The sequence below is a fragment of the Lagopus muta genome, chromosome Z (genome assembly GCF_023343835.1).
Source record: "Lagopus muta isolate bLagMut1 chromosome Z, bLagMut1 primary, whole genome shotgun sequence".
In the NCBI taxonomy this organism is placed as follows: domain Eukaryota; kingdom Metazoa; phylum Chordata; class Aves; order Galliformes; family Phasianidae; genus Lagopus; species Lagopus muta.
Window position 1 is genome coordinate 30,067,024 of NC_064472.1, and position 21,218 is coordinate 30,088,241.

General features: G+C 37.1%; 2 protein-coding genes across 10 annotated transcripts in view; one reads left to right on the plus strand and one right to left on the minus strand.

The window, feature by feature from the left end:
• Positions 1–21,218, minus strand: part of PTPRD (protein tyrosine phosphatase receptor type D) — a 1,217,200-nt gene that overhangs the window by 797,807 nt on the left and 398,175 nt on the right. The gene's annotated exons all lie outside the window — the stretch shown is intronic.
• Positions 1–21,218, plus strand: part of LOC125686691 (uncharacterized) — a 263,423-nt gene that overhangs the window by 3,542 nt on the left and 238,663 nt on the right. The window lies entirely within an intron of this gene.

Consider the following 21,218-nt stretch of genomic DNA (forward strand, 5'->3'; position numbering starts at 1 on the left):
TCGGTCCCGGGAACTCTCTCTCTCTCATCTTGTCTGATTTATTAATCTCAATTGCAATTAAATTGTATCTATTGTGTTATCTTGTATTCCCATATTATAGTAAAATAAGTTTTCCTCCATAGATTGTTGCCGCTGTTCTTTTCCTCCCTTCCTTCCTTCCCATTTTTGTGGGACTGGGGTGGGGGGGGGGGGAGGGCAGAGGCCTGTCGCCCCTGTCACGGACATAGATTGATCTGGTCAAATCCGTGACATCATCATATACACATCATGGCATACTCTTGAAAATACATCTTAATATTATTATTTTTGAAATCATTGCATGACTATGCTACAGCCAAAGAGAATAGTTATATTAATGTGCAATGACAGTGGTGTCAGAATTATGTCAAGCTAATTCATATTAGCTTAAAAGATAAAAAAGAGTATCAGAATCTCTGAATGGAGGAGGGGGTCAGAATCTGTGTAAGTGACTTCTGGCAGCAGAACTGTACCTGTGAGTGATCAGATGGTAACTGTGCCATATCATCAGCCCACAATGCCCACATTAACATGTCACACCACAACGCAGTTACAAATGAAATATTTGTCTTTGACTCCTTTTTAAATTTACCAGAAAATTATGTTGTCAGTTCAAGACATCTTAAGTAGAATACTATTACAGAAATATTTGTATTGTTACCATATATATCTATATACAGAGATATACCATATGTCTATTGTTTTCACCTTATTTTTCTATTGCAGTAGCAGTATTTTATGTTTGCTTTTGATGTGAGCCTCCTGAAGTCTTTCCAGCAGAAGCACGCATTGCATCCACTAAAGAAATCAAAGCAGTGTTATTTCTCCTCTGTACACATACAGCGACTCTCAACCTTCAGACAGACCTTCAAGGGATAGGGCATCCATAACCTCCTTGGGCAACCTCTTCCAGTACATCACCAATCTCTGAGTGAAAAACTTACTCCTAGTGACTAATCTAAACCTCTGCTGTCTTACTTTAAGACCATTCCCCATTGTCCTATCACTATCCACCCTTGTAATCAGCCCCTGCCCCTCCAGTTTATATGCTGCCTTTAAATATTCAAAAGCCACAATGAGGTCTGAAGCTATTCTTCTTTATGCTAAACAAGCCCAGTTCCCTCAACCTTTCTACATAGGAGATATGCTCCTGCCCTCTGATCAAATTAGTGGTCTTCCTCTGGACTTATTCCAAGAACTTTGCATCCTTCTTGTCCTGGGGACCCCAGGACTCAGTAGTCTAGAAGGGGCTTCACAGGAGGTGAGTAGAGGAGGACAATCACCTCTCTCTCCCTGATGCGCACACATTTTTTAATACAGGCCAGAAAATAGTTGGCCTTCTGGGCTGCAAGCACATACTGCTGGCTCATGTCCAGCTCTTCATCCACTAGGACCCTCAAGTTCTTCTCACTGGAAATCTCACTGACAGCTTAACTTTTATCTTCCTCTCATCCTTTCCTGTAGATATTCTTAACTATTTAGGTTTTCTGTCTCTCTGCTACCTATTAGGTTGATTTAAACAACTATGCAACCGTGCTAAATCTTCAGTGCTAAAACATGGCTTTTTTTTTTTTTTTGTAAAGGTGTGTTTTTTTGCTGCTGCTTATTATTATTATGATTTTAATAATAGTAGTGGTAGTAGCAGTAAAGAGGCTTATTTAGACCTTCCGTTTAGTGAAAAACTCAAAACAACTTGATAGGTTATCATTAATTTGTTTACATTTATTAGTTCACACAACTAATTTTTAACAGTCTTGACAGCATACAACATTGCTAATAACTGCAGTAATCTTTTGTCTTTCTAGTTTTAGTGTTACTTCCCTCTGTGAAAGTAGTTCAGAAGCAGCATGTCTCAGATGTCTAAAGGAAATAGAATTTTCTGCCCCATCTCTTGACTGTAAATGTTTCCTTCCTGCTGAATTGTAGATTGAATTCATTAACTTTCAGAGGATGCTTTTTTGAATCTCTCGAATCCTGGCCCTTATTAACACCCTTGCTATAAAGTTTGTATTGCTTGACACAACGTATGTGAAGGACAGGGACAATCTCTTGTGGATGAAATTAATATAACTTTTATGTTAACAAATTATGAAAGATAATCTTATAAGAAAACATCCTACTTGAAAAAGCATGCAGTAAGGAAGTGACCAAAGCCAAGTGCTTGCTTTGGCAAATGGGTAAGTGGCAATATGGTAACGGTGAGGATATAAATGATACATCAAAAGATCCCAATGCATACACATAGTAAGCAGAATACTGAAAGAAGAATGACTTTCCTGCTGTTACTTGCTTTTCACATTGCAGTGTAATTCTTCCAAAAATATTCTTTATGAAATGTTGCATTTCTGGCCCAGCACACAGCCTTCGACTTCAGAGAGCGCATTTCTTCAGGGTATTTGTAGAACACAATACACACAAAAGAAGAACTGGGCTAATGGAAGTATACTGATGAACCTTTCTTCTGCAGAGCTAGTATTTTTTTCTGATCTTAAAACGTCCTCTAATTTCTTCCAAAAATGATCTTTTTTTTAAAGAAAAAAAAATTGATAAAAATACATTATTTACACATTAGTGTAGCAAACTGATGAGTTACACATTGGTGTAGCACAATAATAATGTCATTTTCTTCCCCTTGGATCACTCACCATAGAGATGCAGCAAACCAATGAAAAATATCTGTGGTACACCAGGAATTGTCTCAAACATTTGCAAGATGACCGTTGCCAAGACAACAAATTGAAGGCTGGAGTCTTGATGGAGCCCTGAAAACAATGGAATGGCCTTGCTTTGTTGAAAACATTCCTAAGCATTCCTGTTTCACAGCATAAGTTTTGTCTTCAAATTAACTTTTGACAAATTTGCTTACTGCCATATCGTTTCTTCACGACCTTGGGACGGCACACTTGTAAATCTTGAAGGCATAAAAGGAGACTCACAGGAGCTCTGGGAGCTTTCAGAACTTTGGGAAGAGCGTGTTCATAAACCAAGGAACTCTCCCTCCCTTTGCCGTTGCGTGGAACAACACTGGAATGCAAAAGGGTGATCGCTTCCTCCGTCTGGCCCTCTCTGTCTCTGTCTCTTTTTTTTTTTTTTTTTTTTTGTTCTCTCACAACATTTTTACATAGTGCAAGACTTATTTTGATTTCTTATAAAGTCACAGTTTAGCCGTGCAACTTAGACAGATGTAATTATAAGAGTGCCAGTATTTTTAAGATAACTGTAGTAGAGAAATGCATCTGGACCTTGAGTGTCAGTCTTACTTTAACCTAACCGGAGGAAAGTGGGGGAGAAGGGCGGACGAGATAAGAGGAGGTGGGAGGGGGAGAGAGCAATTTGAGAATCTGCTCACCCCTCCTTTTCTTCATGAAGGGATCTGATAGTATGTCAGCCTTAGTATTTTGGAAACTTTCCAGTTTGGATAATTGCATTCTGTCTAACAACAATTCTCCTGCAGTTTCAATTAGATACAGTGTTCTTTTTTACTGTCCTGAGCTCTTGAGCAGTATTGGTGCTCACAGTTTAACAGCTGCCACATTTCACTCTGGAAGCACTCAAATTTCCGTATTAATGAGATGAGCTTTATAAGAGGGCTTTCAATTACTCACATTATGACTTCTAAGCTGCAATCTGTAACAGGAAAAAATAGATGCTATGTGAAGTTAGGATTACTCAAAAAAAGTTCAGAGAACTTATTAAAAAGTAAAATTCCTTCTATAAAATAAGAATGCAAAGAAGACTTGAAAATCTGAGTTTCTGTGGAACAAAATTCCCAGTAGAATTATCATTCCACCATTATTCTTCTCACCCATAGAGTTTACTTATTTATTGCTAGGAAAGTCTGAGACTAACTTCAGTCCACAGCCATCCGCATCTCCTGCTTCCTTTCAGGTAGCTGTAGAGGGCAATAAGGTCTCATGAGTCTCCTTCAGACTAAACAATCCCAGTTCCCTCAGCCAGACTTCGTAAGACTTGAGCTGCAGATCCTATGGCAACTTTGTTGCCCTTGTTTGGACATGGTCCAGGGCCTGAGTGTATTTCCAGTAATGAGGGGTCCAACAAGAGCACAATTCAGTGTTACCATTGTTGAGTACAGATGGATGATCAACTTCCTAGTCCTGCTAAGGACAGTACTTCTAATAAAAGCAAGGATGCCATGGTCTTCATGGCCACTTGGGCGCACTGCTGGCTCACATTCACAGAATCACAGAATCACAGAATGGCCAAGGTTGGAAGGGACCTCAAGGATCATGAATTTCCAACCCCCCTGCTACATGCAGGACCACCAACCTCCCCATTTAATACTAAACCGGGCTGCCCAGGGTCCCATCCTATCTGGCCTTGAACACCTCTAGGAACAACCTCACTGGGCACCCTGTTCCAGAACTGCACCACTCTCATAGTAAAGAACTTCCTCCTGACATCCAACCTAAATCTTCCCTCCCTCAACTTAAAACCATTTCCCCTTGTCCTGATGTTACCTACCCTTTCAAATAGTTGATTCCCCTCCTGTTTGTAGGCTCCCTTTAGGTATTGAAAGACTGCAATCAGGTAACCCCACAGCCTTCTTTTCTCCAGGCTGAACAAGCCTAGCTCGCTCAGCCTGTCTTCATATGGGAGGTCATCTGGTCATCTTTGTGGCTTTCCTCTGGACCCTCTCTAAAAGCTCTCGGTCTTTCTTGTACTGGGGGCTCCAGACTTGGACACAGTACTCCAAATGGGGCCTCACAAGAGCAGAATAGAGGGTGACAATCACCTCCCAATCCCTGCTGGCCACCCCTCTTCTGATGGAGCCCAGGATACCATTCAGATGGCAGCTGATCAATATTCCCAGCTCCTTTTATTTACTGCTGCTTTCCAGCCACTCTGCCCCACGCTTGCAGCATTACATGAGGCTATTGTGACTAAACTGAAGTGCCCAGTACTTCATCGTGTTGAACCTCATGCAACTGGCCTCATCCTGTTGATCCAGCCTATCCAGATCCCTCTACAGAGACTTCATTCTCTCAAGCAGATCAACATGTCTTCCCAAATTGGTGACTTCTGCATACTTATGAGTGTGCACTCAATCTCCTCATCTTGGTCATCTGTCTGGATATTGAACAACACTGGCTCCAATACTGATCCCTGAGGAACACCACTAATGACCAGTTGCCACTTAGATTTAAATCCACTTGCAATCATAATCTGAGCCCAACCATCCAGCTTATTTTTTACTCAGTGAAAAGTACAGCTGTCCAAGCAGTGGGCTGACAGTTTATCCAGGAGAATACTGTGAGAGTTAAGGTTTTATTGAAGTCTAGATAGACTACATCTACGAACCCATGCTGGATAGGTCTGATTGTGCTCAAGATGATCTGCTCCATGAACTTTCCTGTCAGGCTGATAAGAATGTAGTTACCTAGATCCTCCTTCTTATCCCTATTGTAGACAAGCGTCTACTACGCCACCTCTATGTTCTTCCTTCCTTGCCTACCCCTACTTCAGAGCATATAGCCTTCCAGTGCAGCACTCCAGTCATAAAAATGATCTCACCATGTTTTGGTGACGGTGACTAAGTCATAGTTTCCCTGCTGCAAAATGGCATCTACTTCTGCCCCCGCCTCCCTTGTTGTTGTCCATGATACATGTATTGGCATGGATGCACTTAAGCTATTCTTATCCCCAGCTCTAGTGTGCTGCTCCTAAGCTCAACTCCAATGAGCCTGGTTTTACTTCAAAACTAGTCTAAAGCCCTCTCAATGAACCCTACCAAGAGCTAGAGTCCTCCCCCCTCCCCCCTCCCCCCCCCCCCCCCCCCCCCACTTGAGACAGGCAGACCTCATCTATTTCCAGCAGCTCAAGTGATAAATAAACTGCCCCATGATTAAATAAATAAGTAAATTTCCTTCAGTGGCACCTGCCTCTTAGCCATCTGTTAACCAGGTGGGTTTTCTTGTTTCTCTCAACATTTGTGCCTGCTACTGAAGGAATCAAAGAAAACACCACCTGAGCTCCAGCTCTTTCAACCAACTGCCCCAGTACACTAAAGTCCCTTTTGATATCTTCCAGTTTTCTTCTAACATTATTGCTGTCGATCTGAATTACTAGAAGAAGGTAATAATTGAAGAGCTCTACCAGATCAGGGTACTTCCAGACCTGGCCTTGATGGGCAGGAAAATTCTCTCTGTTAAAATCAAATCATCCTATTCGACTACCTGTTCCTCTTCCAAGGAAATGGTCTAGGACCAGTTTCCTTCTTTTGTTTTGGCAGAAGCAATTTTGGACAGAAGCTAGAATAAATTTCTTTTTTTCTTTTTTTCTTTTTTTTTTTTTTTTTGTGGGTGTGTGGTTTTTTTTTGTTTGTTTGTTTGTTTCATTGCTTAGCTCTCATAAAAAACGTATGTGGAAACAAGGAAACATTTAGAGATTCAGATTTCAGCAGTCAAAATTCAAGTTCCATCACTGAAAACTGTTTTAATATGTGATTTAATATTAAATGCCACATGGTAAAAGACTGAGCATGTCCACAGATCTTGCAAAAAAAAAGAGAAACAGAAATGGACCATCTTAATTTCAAATAGAATATTCGAATAATGCTGCTGTTTCTCAAACATCCAGTGGTATGCACTATAAAAGTATCTACAGAGGAAGCAAGCCTTAAAAATAATATCAGTTATTTATGACGTCATCAGGTTATATGGTGTAGCAAATGGTTATAATAAAATAAAGTCTCAGTGGTGGGTGGATTTTTAGAGATAGCTACATAAATTTTTTGGCAAGATAAAGAAAGAATAGGTACTAAATAATAGGTGTTCTATTCTTAAAATAAAAGCATGATTTTCCGTAGTCTTTTTTTTTTTAATTCTAATCAGCTTATACACTTTAATCAAGATGCCTCTTTTTCCACTTTACATTACTTAGATCTGGATAAAGGAATTATAAGGTACTAGTGGTAGAAACCACGTAAAATGCAGACGTACTGATAAATACTTTGTGGAAGTTTCTGAGTTTATGTACTTATCTTGCTAGGTCTATCTTGGATCTTCACAATTACTATATAATAAAATCACTAAACAATTACTCATTAAAGAGTGCCAACAGCTATTTCTGTAATAAAATGTATTTAGAAAGGAATTACATTTTATACTGGATTTTTTTTGTTTGTATGTTTCTTTTCAGAGCAAGAAAAATAGAAAATTACATACACTAATTCTATTTGCATATGAAAAAAGTGCACCTAAAATCAATATTTCCCATAACTCTGTGAGATACAAACACTTGTTCACACAAATTCTATTTCATAAAGTGTTTCATAAGGCTGTAATCTTCTATTTCTCTTTACTAATCACTTCACCTTCCAGCATATTTTATTAGATCACTGAATCATGACAAATTATTCTTTACTTATTAAGATACTCAGTTAACTCAGATGAACTAACAAATTAAAATGTAATATGAAATGATAACACAGAATATTAGGATTAGTGCTTTTGATGTGAGAAGGAATTAATAATCAGAGAAAATTTTGCCTTTTATTAAAATATTCTCACATTGATTATGCTGAATGAAATGAAATTTTGAGGAATTCAGTGAAAAAACATTTAAACTACAAGAACGTATCATATGGGTTTGGGTACTTATTTATTTATTTATTTATCTCTTCTTCAGAACCAGCCATACTTCTTTTGCATATTACTGAAGGTTAGAAATCAATCAAGTGTGTTTTTGCCATCCCTGCCTCCAGCTATGGTAATTATCAATCTGAGGTTTTGTCTCTTTCTCTCTATCTCTCCCTCTCCCTCTTTCTGCTTTATTTTTTAACTGTGCTTAGCCAAGAGGAAAATGAACCACAGTACTTATCAGCACAGTGCATACATCAGTGAAACTGAAGGCAAATGACCACAACTGGAAACACAGATTGCCTGGAAATCCATTAGTAGTAGTAGTACTAGTATTAGAGGCAATAGCAATAACAATAATAACAACAACAACAATAATAAACCTAGGCTAGAGCTAAATATTAGATGTAGAAAAGCCATGAAAACTGGAGATATAAGTTATTTTAACACTGGATCAGAAAGACTGTCAGAAGGCCAACTAACAAAGGTAAAGTTCAGAAACATGAAAAAGGACTAAGAACAGGCTTCCTATAATAATAATGATATCAAAAATTCTTCATGTTCAAACATGTACATGTTTGCATTCAGTTTGAAAAAAAATGTAATACAATTTTTAATAAAAAAAAGCTTTGACCAGAAAGATGGTAGCTACTGAATGATTAGCTAAGGAATAATATAGCAAGAATAACAACAATGGTAGTAATGATGATAATAGTGATGGTGATGATAATGACGATAATAATAATAAACCTTAGGGTCTTAAGTTGGACAATGACCGTACACACTAAAAGAACACATATTTCTGATTAATGACAACGGATAGAAAAATCATTTTAAAATAATATCTGTCTTTTTTTTTTAGATTAATTGCGATGATAATTATGTATTTTTAAATTTGTCTAAAGCCTTCATCTGGCAAGTGATATAATTTAATGGGCAGCTGAATTTGAAAATATTTGTTTATATGTTTTTATATACTAATTATTTGTAATAAAATTATGTAGGAATTAATGATTGCAATGTATATAAAAATCTACTATATATACTATCTACTATAGCATTAAATATTTCTATTTAAATAAACATATATTTGCATCTTTTATTGAGTCTTAATTTCTTAAGAAAAATATTCTTAAATCACTCTATACGAGTTGATCCAGGTATTACAAAGACTAAAAAAATCAGCAGCTTAATGTTTTAAATTGCTGGATAAACTATAAACACCTGAAAGATGGTAAACCCTTGATTATATAGAAGTGACACATGTACAACCTGTATTTCAAAAGTAATTGTAGTTTTTATTAATTAATAGTCATAATTAATGCAACATTGTGAAATACATTTAAGTACAGATGTTGAGCATTCATGCTGAGCATTCCATTAAAATCATCATTACAATATATATAAATGTTACCTAAAATTCGGTTGTCCAAAACACAGAATGAAATTTGTGTGTGGTGATTGAAGAATTTTATAAACTAAATCTATACATTCATTTAGAGTTTATGTGTTAACTCCCTTGTTAAAAGAGGATTATGAAACTAGTGAAATCACAGGACTCAGTAATGGGAATTGTTTTAAAAAAATACAAAGTAGAAATTTGAGAAACTCATTTTTCTGTAGCGTATTATCGTTGTGTTTGAAGGGATGAGAGAATTGGATTTCTATGACTGTTTAGAAAAACAGGTGTCTAGAATATTAACATTTGGTTTTCAAACATTTCAATTCAAGTATTAGCTTCATTGTTGTTTTCTGATATTGTGTCTGGAGATGTCTTTACCTCACCCTCATATTTTTAAATATATATTTTAAATTTAATGTTGCTGTTGCTTTGCTTTTTTTTTTTTTTTTTAATTTATGAAATTCACTTCTAGATTATTCTTGTATTATTACCTGGTTAAAACACAAAATGCAACTTTGAAGACTGATTTTCTCCACCAAACTGATTATTTTTGGAGAGAACTAATACTTAGATGTATCCACCCATTTCTCTGCCACTGGAGCAGTCTTCATGCAAAGTTCTCTCTTAGATTCATTCCCTGCTGAAGGAATCAGTCTGCACCCTTTCTTCACATCTCTGTGTGTGTTTGTCAGTTCATGAGTGTGTACTGTATCTGTTTATTCACTCTTCTGTCTGAGCAGCACATTTTTTTTGTGCTCTGTGGGTGGATACAAAGTTCTCCTGGGCTTGCTGGAAAAGATGAATTAGTGACTTTTGAATAACTCCATTGTTCATTTATACTTTTTCGTAATGCCTGAGCAGAATAATCCAAAATAAATTTTAAATGTATGTTATTTGAATAAGCCCAATTGACAGCTTGACTAAAGAAATAGGTACCATGAGGATGAGGATGAGTGTAGGAATCACATCTGGCTGTTTCTGCTACAGTTATTAAACTGCTGACTAATTTAGGCTGTAAAGCATCTCTGGAGTTCATCTTGTATAACAATCTCTATGCATAGCCCACCTGCATTACCTAGTACTGTTGGCCCAATAAACACAGGCAGAAGTGGTAGGAATAGTAGTTGCAATAGAACTTGAAAACTGGTAATTTAGATTGAATACAGGTATTTGTTTCTATTATATATTTCTTTAATTAATTATTTTTAACAGAGGGGACTGACAATTCCTACGTACCCTTATATCCCTCTGAAAGGTGAAGTATTACTGGTGATGCTAATGCTCAACTTCCAATTGGTGGATAAACACTTTTGCTAGGGAAGACAAATGAGATTACTTTATTTGAAAGAACAAATTTTCTAGGAATCCAGTAAATAAGTTTGGGTATTTTTCGAGTCTTTCCTTCCTCTCTTTCCTTTGGGATGAAATGTGTCAATTACTCGTGACCCTTTCAATTCTGATGCTCTCTGAAAAGAAATCAAACAAAGTACTTAACATTGTGTTGTTTCTTTGTTCAGTATTCTATCAGTGCTTTTTTTTTCAACTTCAAAGATGATGGTTGTGTGCTTCTTTGTCTAGACTCCAACATTTTTTTTTCCTCTCTGTAAATGTAATGACCTTTATGCCTTTTTAGTTTATAGAACATGACTTAAAGGTTTTCAGCAAATAACAACACTTCACCCGAATCTAGCACAAACAAGCTGCAACAGACTATGCCAACAGATGTATCTCCTGACTGTAAATGCCCTATCTACTTGGTTATGTTTTACAATGTTAGATCACTACTTTTGTTTTCAGAACTTTTTAAAATCAAAACAGAAAGTCTATCTTTCAAGCTGACTTTCTGTTCTGTTTTCTGTATAACGTGTGCTGAAGTTGACTTTCAGGACATATGCTCAGCCCTTTGGAAACTATCTCTATTGCCAGCTATAATTTGCTAGAGATTTCCTTACCATTCTACCTATACCAAAGAGTGATCACACTTGAACTGAATTTATTAGTCCTAATTCTGAAGCATGTGATCAGTCTGTCAAATAAGATTTTCCTGAACCATTACATAATGAAGAGAACTGCTCAGACTCATCAGTGATTGCAATAGCTCCATATAGGAATGATTCTCAAGGACCAGATCAGAGATCATCCATAACCAATATTGCTTAAGCCCTCTAGGATGATGGAACTTGAAAGTCCATCATGTTCACTAGAGATCCATGCAACCATAGTCTCTCCTCTAGAGATTTCAAAAGTTCTAATAAGGAATCAGCTGTGAAAAGAATTGTACAATACACTGTCACAGGCTTTCTTGCTCAAAAAGTGATAATTCAGTGGTTATTCTTTGCAAATGTAAGTCATTAGTTGAGTGGCCGTGAATACTGTTTGAAATGACTTTGGACACTGAGAAGTCAGCCAGGAAAGACAAAAGGGAAAATGTGAAGTAGTCAATCTAGTAATAATGCCAGTGAACTAAGCAAGAGCTGCTTGCCATAATTCCCCATAGGAGATTGTAGGTAATTATAAAAAGTTGCTTACCTCAGAGAATGGCCTGGATTGGAAAGGACCTCAAGGATCATCAAGCTCTAATCCCCCCGCCACATGCAGGGCCACCAACCTCCATATCTAATACTAGACCAGGCTGCCTAGAGCCATATTCAACCTGGCCTTGAACACCTGCAGGGATGGGGCACCTGCAACCTCTCTGGGCAGCCTGTTCCAGCATATCACCACTCTCAGGGTAAAGAATTTTTCCCTGATATCCAATCTAAATCTTTCCTCCCTTAATTTAAAACCATTTCCCCTCCTCCTGCCATTATCTACCCTTGTAAAGAGCTGACTCCCCTCCTGTTTATAGGTTCCCTTTTAGTACTGGAAGGCCACAATTTGGTCACCTCACAGCCTTCTTTTCTCCAGGTTGAACAAGCCCAGCTCCCTCAGCCAGGTTTTGTAGGGGAGGTGCTCCAGCCCCCTGATCATCTTTGTTGTCCTCCTCCAAACCCTCTCTAACAGCTCCCTATCTTTCTTGTGCTGGGACCCCACACCTGGACGCAGTACTCCATGGAGTATCACAAGGGTAGAGTAGAAAGGGACAATCACTTCCCAATCTTTGCTGGCCACACCCCTTTTGGAGGAACCAGAATACCATTTGCTTTCCAAGCTGAAAGAGCACACTGCTAGCTCATGTTAAATTTTTCATCCACCAGGACCCCAGGTCCTTCTCTGCAGTGCTATTCTCAAGGATTGTTCCTCCCAGTCTGTATATATGCCTGGGATTCTTCCAGCCAAAGTGCAAAACCTTGCACTTTGCTGCATGGAACCTCATTAGATTCTCCAGGGCTCCACCTTTTAAGTCTGTTGAGGTCCCTCTGAATTGCATCCTTTCAACCACACCACTCGGTGTCATCAGTAAACTTACTGACAGTGCACTCAACTCCATTATTGATGTCATTAATAAAGATGTTAAAGAGCACTGGTCCCAAGCACTGTCTGGGGGACACTGCTCATTAGCAGCCTTCACCTGGTCATAGAGCTATTGATCACCACCCTCTGTGGTGATCTTTCAACAAATGCCTCATCCACCAGCTGGTCCATCCATCAAATCCACATCTCTCCAATCTGGAAATAAGGATATGGTGGGGGACCATGTCAGAGGCCTTGCACAAGTCCTCATAAATGCTACTGTTCACCTTCCCCTTGTCCGCCAATGCTGTCACTCCATCATAGAAGGCCACAAGATTGGTTAGGCATGTCCTTCCCCTGGTGAAGCCATGCTGGCTTTCTTGATCACACACTCATTTCTCATGTGATCTAGCATGTCATCCAGGAGGACCTGCTCCTTGTTCTTCCTAGGCACAGAGGTGATACTCAATGGCCTGTAGTTCCCCATGTCATCCTTGCTCTCTTTCTTATAAATGGAAGTGACATGACCCCTTTTCCAACCACCCAAGACCTAACCTGACAGCCACAGCTTTTCAAATATGATGGAGAGTGGCTCAGCAACCACTTCAGTCAGCTCCTTCAAAACCCTGGGATGCACGCCATCCCCATAGACTGAAATAGACTTGTTAACAGCATCTGTTGGTTTGATTCTCTGGAGGACAGCAGGAAGGAAGTTGTATGTTTTACACTGAACACTTCTCAAAAGTGAAGGTACAGTATTGTAACTCTAAACTTGTAACTTCTAAAGCTTCTCAGAAAAGTATTTGGAAGTTGTAATTTCAGAAAGCTATCCTGTATTCTCATGCTATGTACAAAGTACCCACAAAATATTTCAAGGTTGTGTTTTAAAGCAAAATAAGACCAATAACAAAAACAAAACAAACAAACAAAAAATTCCACAACAACAAATACATATATGTATATATTTCACTCAATTTCTTTCAGAGATAGTTATCACATCTTAGGATAAAATTATTTAGATAAAACTGGCCTTTCTACTCTTTACATACATGTAAGAAAGCGAGTTGTAAAGACGGCGTTCATTCTTGCACCTACTGGCAGCTGCACAAACATGACCATTGCCAGCAATTTCCTTTGGTTTCCCAAGGATAGATTTGAATGTTAATACACTACTGCTGTTAACAGTGCACTCACTAGTGAGTGTTTTGCGGCTCTCAACCCATTAGCATAGCATGTGTCCATGTGTGATTTGGAGCTAAGTAACCTACACTCAAGCAAGAACAGGGCTCAGAAACCCCAAGGTTCATAGTGGAAGAGGATGCAAAACATTCCAAGGCTTCATAAGCCTAGTTTCTATCTCTCCGTTGTCCCAGAGTATAATTTTGGCTTATATCAATAAAAGACTACACATTATTGAAAATCCCGTATGTGTGCACGATTCACAAAAATTCAATGTTTTCCTCTGAGCAATAAGACAGAATATCCCTATAAAATCAAGAAAATAGCAACAACAAAAATAAAGTAAAATGAAACAAATGCATATATATGTTGTAATGAATTAATGTAAGGAACATAAATTTAACTATGAATCATAATCTATATACTATATACTCCTTTTACATATGAAGCAAATCTAATAAAATCACTTATTTAGTAGATAATTACCACTCTTTTGTTGTTATTGTTCTTTCTGAGATCATTTCAGATGGTATTCATTTCCACTAGTTTTAGTCAAAAATTGTTATACAGTTGTCCATTTTCACACAGGATTCTACTTTCTCCAATGCTGGAAATACTCTAACAGTGTTTGAGCATTGTGAATATAGTTCTTGGTCATCAGTACTCAGAAGACAAGATCTAAAATTCACTGGCTTCTTTAATAATACAAGGCTACTCTGAAAGTAATAGCCTCTATTTTATTATGTTGGCCCAAGACATCAAAAGTGAATGTTGTTGTATGGTAGTATAGTAGTATGCTGTGTCTTCTTTTCTTTAGGGTTTTAAAAAGACATTGTCTAAAAAAAAGTCCTTTTTAATTCCCTTCTATGTTGGTAATGAATCCAAGGTCTGTAGATGATCATAAATTTGTGGATTCACATAGCTAAATAAGATATTTTATCTTAATCTGATGAAAAAATGGTAGGCATCTAGACAGGTTTTTCATAACTCTATGAAAGGAGATCGCACAATCTCTCTGTTCCAGTGCTCTCTCACCCTTACCACAAGGAAGTTCTGCATATTTGCATGGAACCTCCTATAGACAAGTTTTAGGCCACTGCTCCACCAAGAAAAGCCTGGCCTTATTCATTTGCCTCCTAGCTAACTTAAGATATTTATAACATTAACCAGATACCCTCTCAGTCTCCTTTTCCCCAGGCTAAACAGACCCAGGTTACTCAGCCTTTCCTCACAAAGGAAATACTCCAAGCCCTTTATTATTGTAGCTCTCTGCTGGACTCCTAGGATATCTCTGTCTTTTTTGAACTGAAGAACCCAGAATTTTCCACTCTATTTTTAAGGTACCCCAGAATACCGTTGGTCTTCTTGACCACAAGGGCACACTGCTGGCTCATGGCCAATGTATTGCCCAGCAGAACACCCAGGTCCTTCTCTGCAGAGCTCATATCCAGTAAGTCAACCTCTATTCTATACTTATGCATGAATTGTTCCTCTCCAGGTATACTACACATGCTAAACATTATACTATATACACTACTATAACACTATACTTGTTAAACATTACCAGGTTCCTTCCTGCTCATCTCTCTGGTCTGTCCAGGTCTTGTTGAATAGTCACACAGCCTTTTGGTGCATCAGCTGCTCCTCCCAGGTTTGTATCATCAGCAAAACTGCTGAGGCTGGGCTTTGTCCCTTCATACGGATTGTTGATGAAGATTTTGAACAAGACCTGACCCATTACTGACCTGCGGGAAACACCGCTAGTTAAAAGCCTCCAACCAGGCTCTGCATTGCTGATGACAATCCTCTGAGCTCTGCCAGTCAGCCAGTTCTCAATCCTCCTCACCATCAATACATCTATTTCACACCTTCTATATTTAATATCAAGAATGCTGTGGGAGAGCATCAAATGCCTTGCTAAAGTCAAGGTACACAACTGCTTTCCTCTCATCTACCCAGCCAGTGATGATACCACAATAAGCTACCAAATTGGTTGAGTATGATTTCCTCTTGATGTATCATTGCTGACTACTCCCAATAACCTTCTTCTCTTCCAAGTGGTTGGAGAGGGTATCCAGAACAAGTGTTCTATCATCCTTCCAGGGGTGGAGGTGAGGCTGACAGGTGTGCAGTTTCCTGAATCTCCCTTCTTGCCCTTTTTGAAGACTGGAGTGATATTTGCTATCCTCCAGTCCTCCGGAACCACTTTTGTTTACCAAGAACTTTCAAAAATGATAGACAGTGATTCAGTAACCACCTCTGCCAACTTCCTCAGCACAGGTGAATTCCATTGGGGCCCATGAATTTGAGAACTTTAATTTTGGCTGGACGGTCTCTGACCAGATCCTCCTTGACCAATGGGAAGTCTTCCTTACTCTAGACTCTATTCCTACCTCCAGGACCTGTGATTCATATGATTCATAAAGAAATTCCCTAAATATTTCCAAAGGTATTTTCCGTTAACCTGCAACTGTTTCAAAACAGCGTATTTTGACTTTTTTTTTTCCCACTGTCCTCATTTAAAAATATTGTAATAGATATCCATAGTACATCCTTATTACAAAGTAAATTTAATACAGCAAATCTATAAGGTTCAAAAATTCATTTTGAACTGTTGTGAAATGGCAATGCCAAGATTGTCACAAGAACAAATTATTTCGTTTTGTGATATTTTTGTTCTCATTGTTCTGAAATTGTCATAAAGATGGATTCTAAAGTGTTCGGCTTTCTTTTTTGTAGCCTTTGTTACGAATACTGTCTGGTTTTGTGCCAACCTTCGTTATTAAGAACAAGAACGAGAATACATTATGAAAAATAAAATGTACCAAGCATAAAAATTCTGTGATAGCTCATTGTTATGACAAAGAAATTGGTGAGAAAGAATGACAAAAAATTCATCAATTATAGTGATAATCCCACTATTGTGATAGAAAGTGGAACTACATTTTGTGCATTGACATAGTTGAGGAATGACTTGAACTTAACTCATTCATATCTGGATATTCATCTATTTTACTGGAAAACAAAAACTGGTAATCTGACTACTTGTCATGGATAATTGATACACTCTGATATTCTGAAATTATTCTGGTCATTTATTTGAGTTATTTTCTAATATTTTCACAATATATACACATACACATATACATACGTATGCATTCTCTCCCATAATGAGGAAATCTGGACTATCAGCAATTAAACTCCCAGTACAAATCTCTCTAAAAGGAGTCTTAGTGAACACAAATATAATAGTATTGAGAAAACTCCTCTGACCTCTTTACTGTCTCTTATTCTGTTTATGGTGTGTATTTATCAAAGTCCAGCAAGAGCACGGGTATACACATGAAGGACAGAGGCCTCATATTAGGCAACCTGTTGAGGTGTACCATGTAGGAAGCTTTTTAGCAACAGAAAGATAGTTATAGCACCGTTCGTGTGTCAGCAGGAGCTCTAGAAAGCCTACTTAATTGTGGAGACAGCAAAGGATAGCACATGGGGTGCTTTCACTGATTTGTGGCTAATTCAAAACAGCTCAGTCCAAGGCAAATTTTAAAAACAAAATCTGAGAAGCTTATAAACCCTCTTAATATCAAGTAGAAGCAATGTTCAGGCAGTAGAAAATTTCAGTTGATATGAAACTCTTCTGTACCTAGACTTCAAGAGTTTGTCCAAGCATCTTGTCAAAGACAAGATAAATAGGGCAGTCTTGTGTTTCTGATTCAGATTCCTGTGTTTCTGATGTAAGCCCTATCATTACTCAGATACGTATTCATTCATAGATAGTTTTGAACTCATTATTAAAATGATGCACTTTTCCCTGGCCCTACTCCTTCACAAAACAATTAAAGAAAAAAGAAAAAAAAAAGTGTTCCTTAGTTTAAAAGATCCAGTTGCTTCATTAGATCTGTGACTGTGCAACTGGAAAACGTTAAAGAGCTTTGTTTGTTATCTGGATATCCATAAAAAAACAGTGCAATCCTGGAGATTTGTCTCCCACTCTGTGAATTCTTTCCATCATAGTACAGTTGTGTAGAGATGGAGATGAGAACTGATTTGAAATTAATCCTTTTGATGGATAAATGTAGTAAATGTTAGATTAGTATAGTGGCCCATGCTCCCTTCTTTAGAGTTGTTTTACAGTGAATAAATTACAATACTAGGATGTCTAATACAATAGAGCATTCTAAATAGAATAATAGAATTATATATACTATATATACAATATACAATTATATATGCAACACAGAGATATTGAATCTCAAGGAAATGGGTGTATGATTTATGATTTGATATTTTAGTTTAGAAAGTTTTGAACTAAGTTTGAAATGAAAAAAGGATTAATGCCTCAAAATTACACTTTGACTGCAGATAATTTTCCTCCTGTTACAACTTACAAAAAATGTACAAAAAATGTTCAATTATAGAGTTTACACTTTTGCCATATGATCATCAAGTTAGCCAGCACTCTTTTACAGTTTTATCATGTGATTCTCATGCTATAACTTCTGGTGAGTCTATTATTACTAACTGTCCTATACACAGTGATTAAAAAATACTTTTTCTGTGAGTGAAAGTGTGGGATGAAAGACAAAACAAAATAGAGAAGAATAACCTTCTGTAGTTTGACACCCAAAAATGTTTGACTGAGTGTTATCCAGCTGAACTGGTGGAAGGATAGAACAATTTTGCATTTCAAATTAGAAATGGAAGACAATTCTATATGCTATTTTATCTTCTAATGTTTTGTTATTATTTTGACATATGGTGAGTAGAAGGAATTTGTTAAAACTTACAGTAAAGTCATGGATCTTAGTTTATATTATTAAAAATTAATTTCAGAGAATAAACAAATACTTCCTAACATAAATTGCAAGTAGTGAAGTAGTGAAAATGAAGTATTTCTAAATAATAGCTCCAATATCTTGGAATTTCAGTAAGATATTATCTGATTACTATATCCCCATTTCTTCCCATACCTTAGGAAGAAAAGTAAAGAAATTGCAAAAAATGACTTAATGCTTAGCAACAAAAAGTTAATGACAAACAGTGGATGATCACCCTGTTCATGTCAGTAACAGACTTTTCAGTAGCTCACAGCAATAGGGACCTGTCTTGGAAAAATGTATTGATTCTTGGAGTAAACTTGCAAAAAAAAATCTTACTCGCTAATGATAGAAATGTACAAGGGGTGTTTATTATCTTTTCTTTTCTTTTCTTTTCTTTTCTTTTCTTTTCTTTTCTTTTCTTTTCTTTTCTTTTCTTTTCTTTTCTTTTCTTTTCTTTTCTTTTCTTTTCTTTTCTTTTCTTTTCTTTTCTTTTCTTTTCTTTTCTTTTTTCTTTTTTTTTTTTTAATATTTCATAATATTTCGATGTCATGATACACAAGCAATGGTCATAGGTGAAATTTCTTTGACAAAAGAAGTTTCTGTAAAAATACAAAACCATGTCTTTCATAAACTTACATGAAACAGATAATGTTTCACCAGTGCAGATATAGATAGCATTTTAATATTTAAAACATGACTTTAACCAACATTCTACAATATATCGAAATAAAGAAATAGAGCTCATGACTTCATAAACGGTGTTCTTTGTTTTTCCCGCACTTACTTTCTTGTTCAAATCATTGTATAGCCAAGACTTGCTTAAAAATGTTTACATAAACATATAGCTGAATGATTGTTAAACTAAATCAATACTCATATCTTTTTCCCCAAAATATCATAATTTATTCCATCGATTGAAAAAATTAAAATGTGATTTTTTTCTATATCACTACGTATGCACTGTTGCTTTGTATGGGATCATGAAGTAGTTCATCAGAATCACAAGGATCCACAGAATTAAATACTTAATCTTAATTTGCTCATGGGGAATAATATGCAAAATAACAGCATAATTATACCAGGTTTTCTCAGGAAAATCATGTGCATGGTGACCATAACATTCCAAATTGAAGTCCCACAGTTTAAATTCAGCATGATTACCTCAGGTGATGATAATGTTCTCATGACATTTAGTCCACTCAAACAAACTGTGGTGTTCTGATTATAAAAGCAAACCACTCGTTGAAATGTGTATTAAACTCAAGAAAAGATGTTTTTTACTGTTTAATACATTTATACATTTTCAGCAAAATTAAAGAAAATGTAGAAGTACCACTACAACACTAATAATTAGGGGAGTTAGATGAATAGTGTGCTAATGGGATTCATACAATCTTAAGATTTTGGACAGAGTGGGATGGTTAAAATATTTTGCATTAGCATGATTCAGTCTCAGTAAGCATTTTTCTACTGCACAACAGCTTCTATATCTATTATTAGTTATTTTAAGGAATCTTTCATTTTCCTTTGCGACAAAGTAATGTTTTTTTTTTCCCTATTGACATTTTTTTGGCTAAATTTATTCCACTCTTCATCCTTGGATTTCCCTCCCTGGAACACAAATAATCATAGAATCATAGAACTATTAGAGTTGGAAGGCCATCTGGTCCAACTCCCTTACAGAGAACAGGGACACACAAAGCTAGATCAGTTTACCCAGAGCTTATCCAGCCTCACTTTGAAAGTCTCCAGGGACAGGGCATCAACCACATCACTGGGCAACCTGTTGCAGGGCCTCAGCACTTCCACTGAAAAAGATTTTTTCTTTATACCTAATCTGAGACCGCAGGCTGAAACATGGTCTCCACTAGATAGCGGGCTCATTCTAAGAAGACCGTGGCAAACCAACCTATGGCAAGGGGTTGGAACTTGATGATCCTTGAGATCCCTTCCAACTCAAGCCATTCTATGATTCTATGGTTTGCCATGCTGTTAAAATTAATATGGTAAGAATGAAGAACGTAGATACTGAAAAAAGCCTTTTGGATTTCCACATGCCTAATGCTCTCTATTCATGTTTAAAATTGTAGTTAGGTAAAAGAACACAAGCAAGGTTTGTTAATTACTAAATGATTCAGTTTGGGTTTTCATCTTAATTATGAAGGAAATACAGCAAAGGGTCTGAAAGCAAATATGAGCAGAAATTGACATCATTAAAGAAAAACAAATCAACAAACATCACACTTCTGTTTATTCCCATACTCTCTTCTCTTTTTTAATTCTTTCCAATTCAAACACATTTCATTAATGGGAAGCAAACATGAAAACAGAACCTTTCCTATCCCTTTCCTAATCACAACTTCACTCTTCTCTCTAGTCAGCATAGAGGTGGATGAGGTCAATCTGTTTCTCTCTGCTGCACTTCACTCTCACACTTACTGTGCTCTAGAATGAGCTTCTTCTACACAGGATGCATACAGGTCTTCCCTGCTGCCAGTAGCAGGATGCCTAAAGATGTTCATTAGTGAATGATACCAGTCTTGCAGATATCCTTGCAGAAAGAGCAGAAATTTGAGGGCTGAAAGAATCGGATTCATCCCAGTTTGACAAGATCCGGAGCTGCAAGTTTTGGATGCAGGCTCCTACTTCTAGGACAAGTGTCTTCAGGGAGATTGGCCTGGTAGGCTGCTACAAGCTTGCACTTGTAATTCGTGAGATTTAAGAGCAAATTGCTCTCATTATATGAGAAAAAAGCCAATGCAAACCTAGCAGTTATTCTTTTAAACATTTTGTTTGGACAGC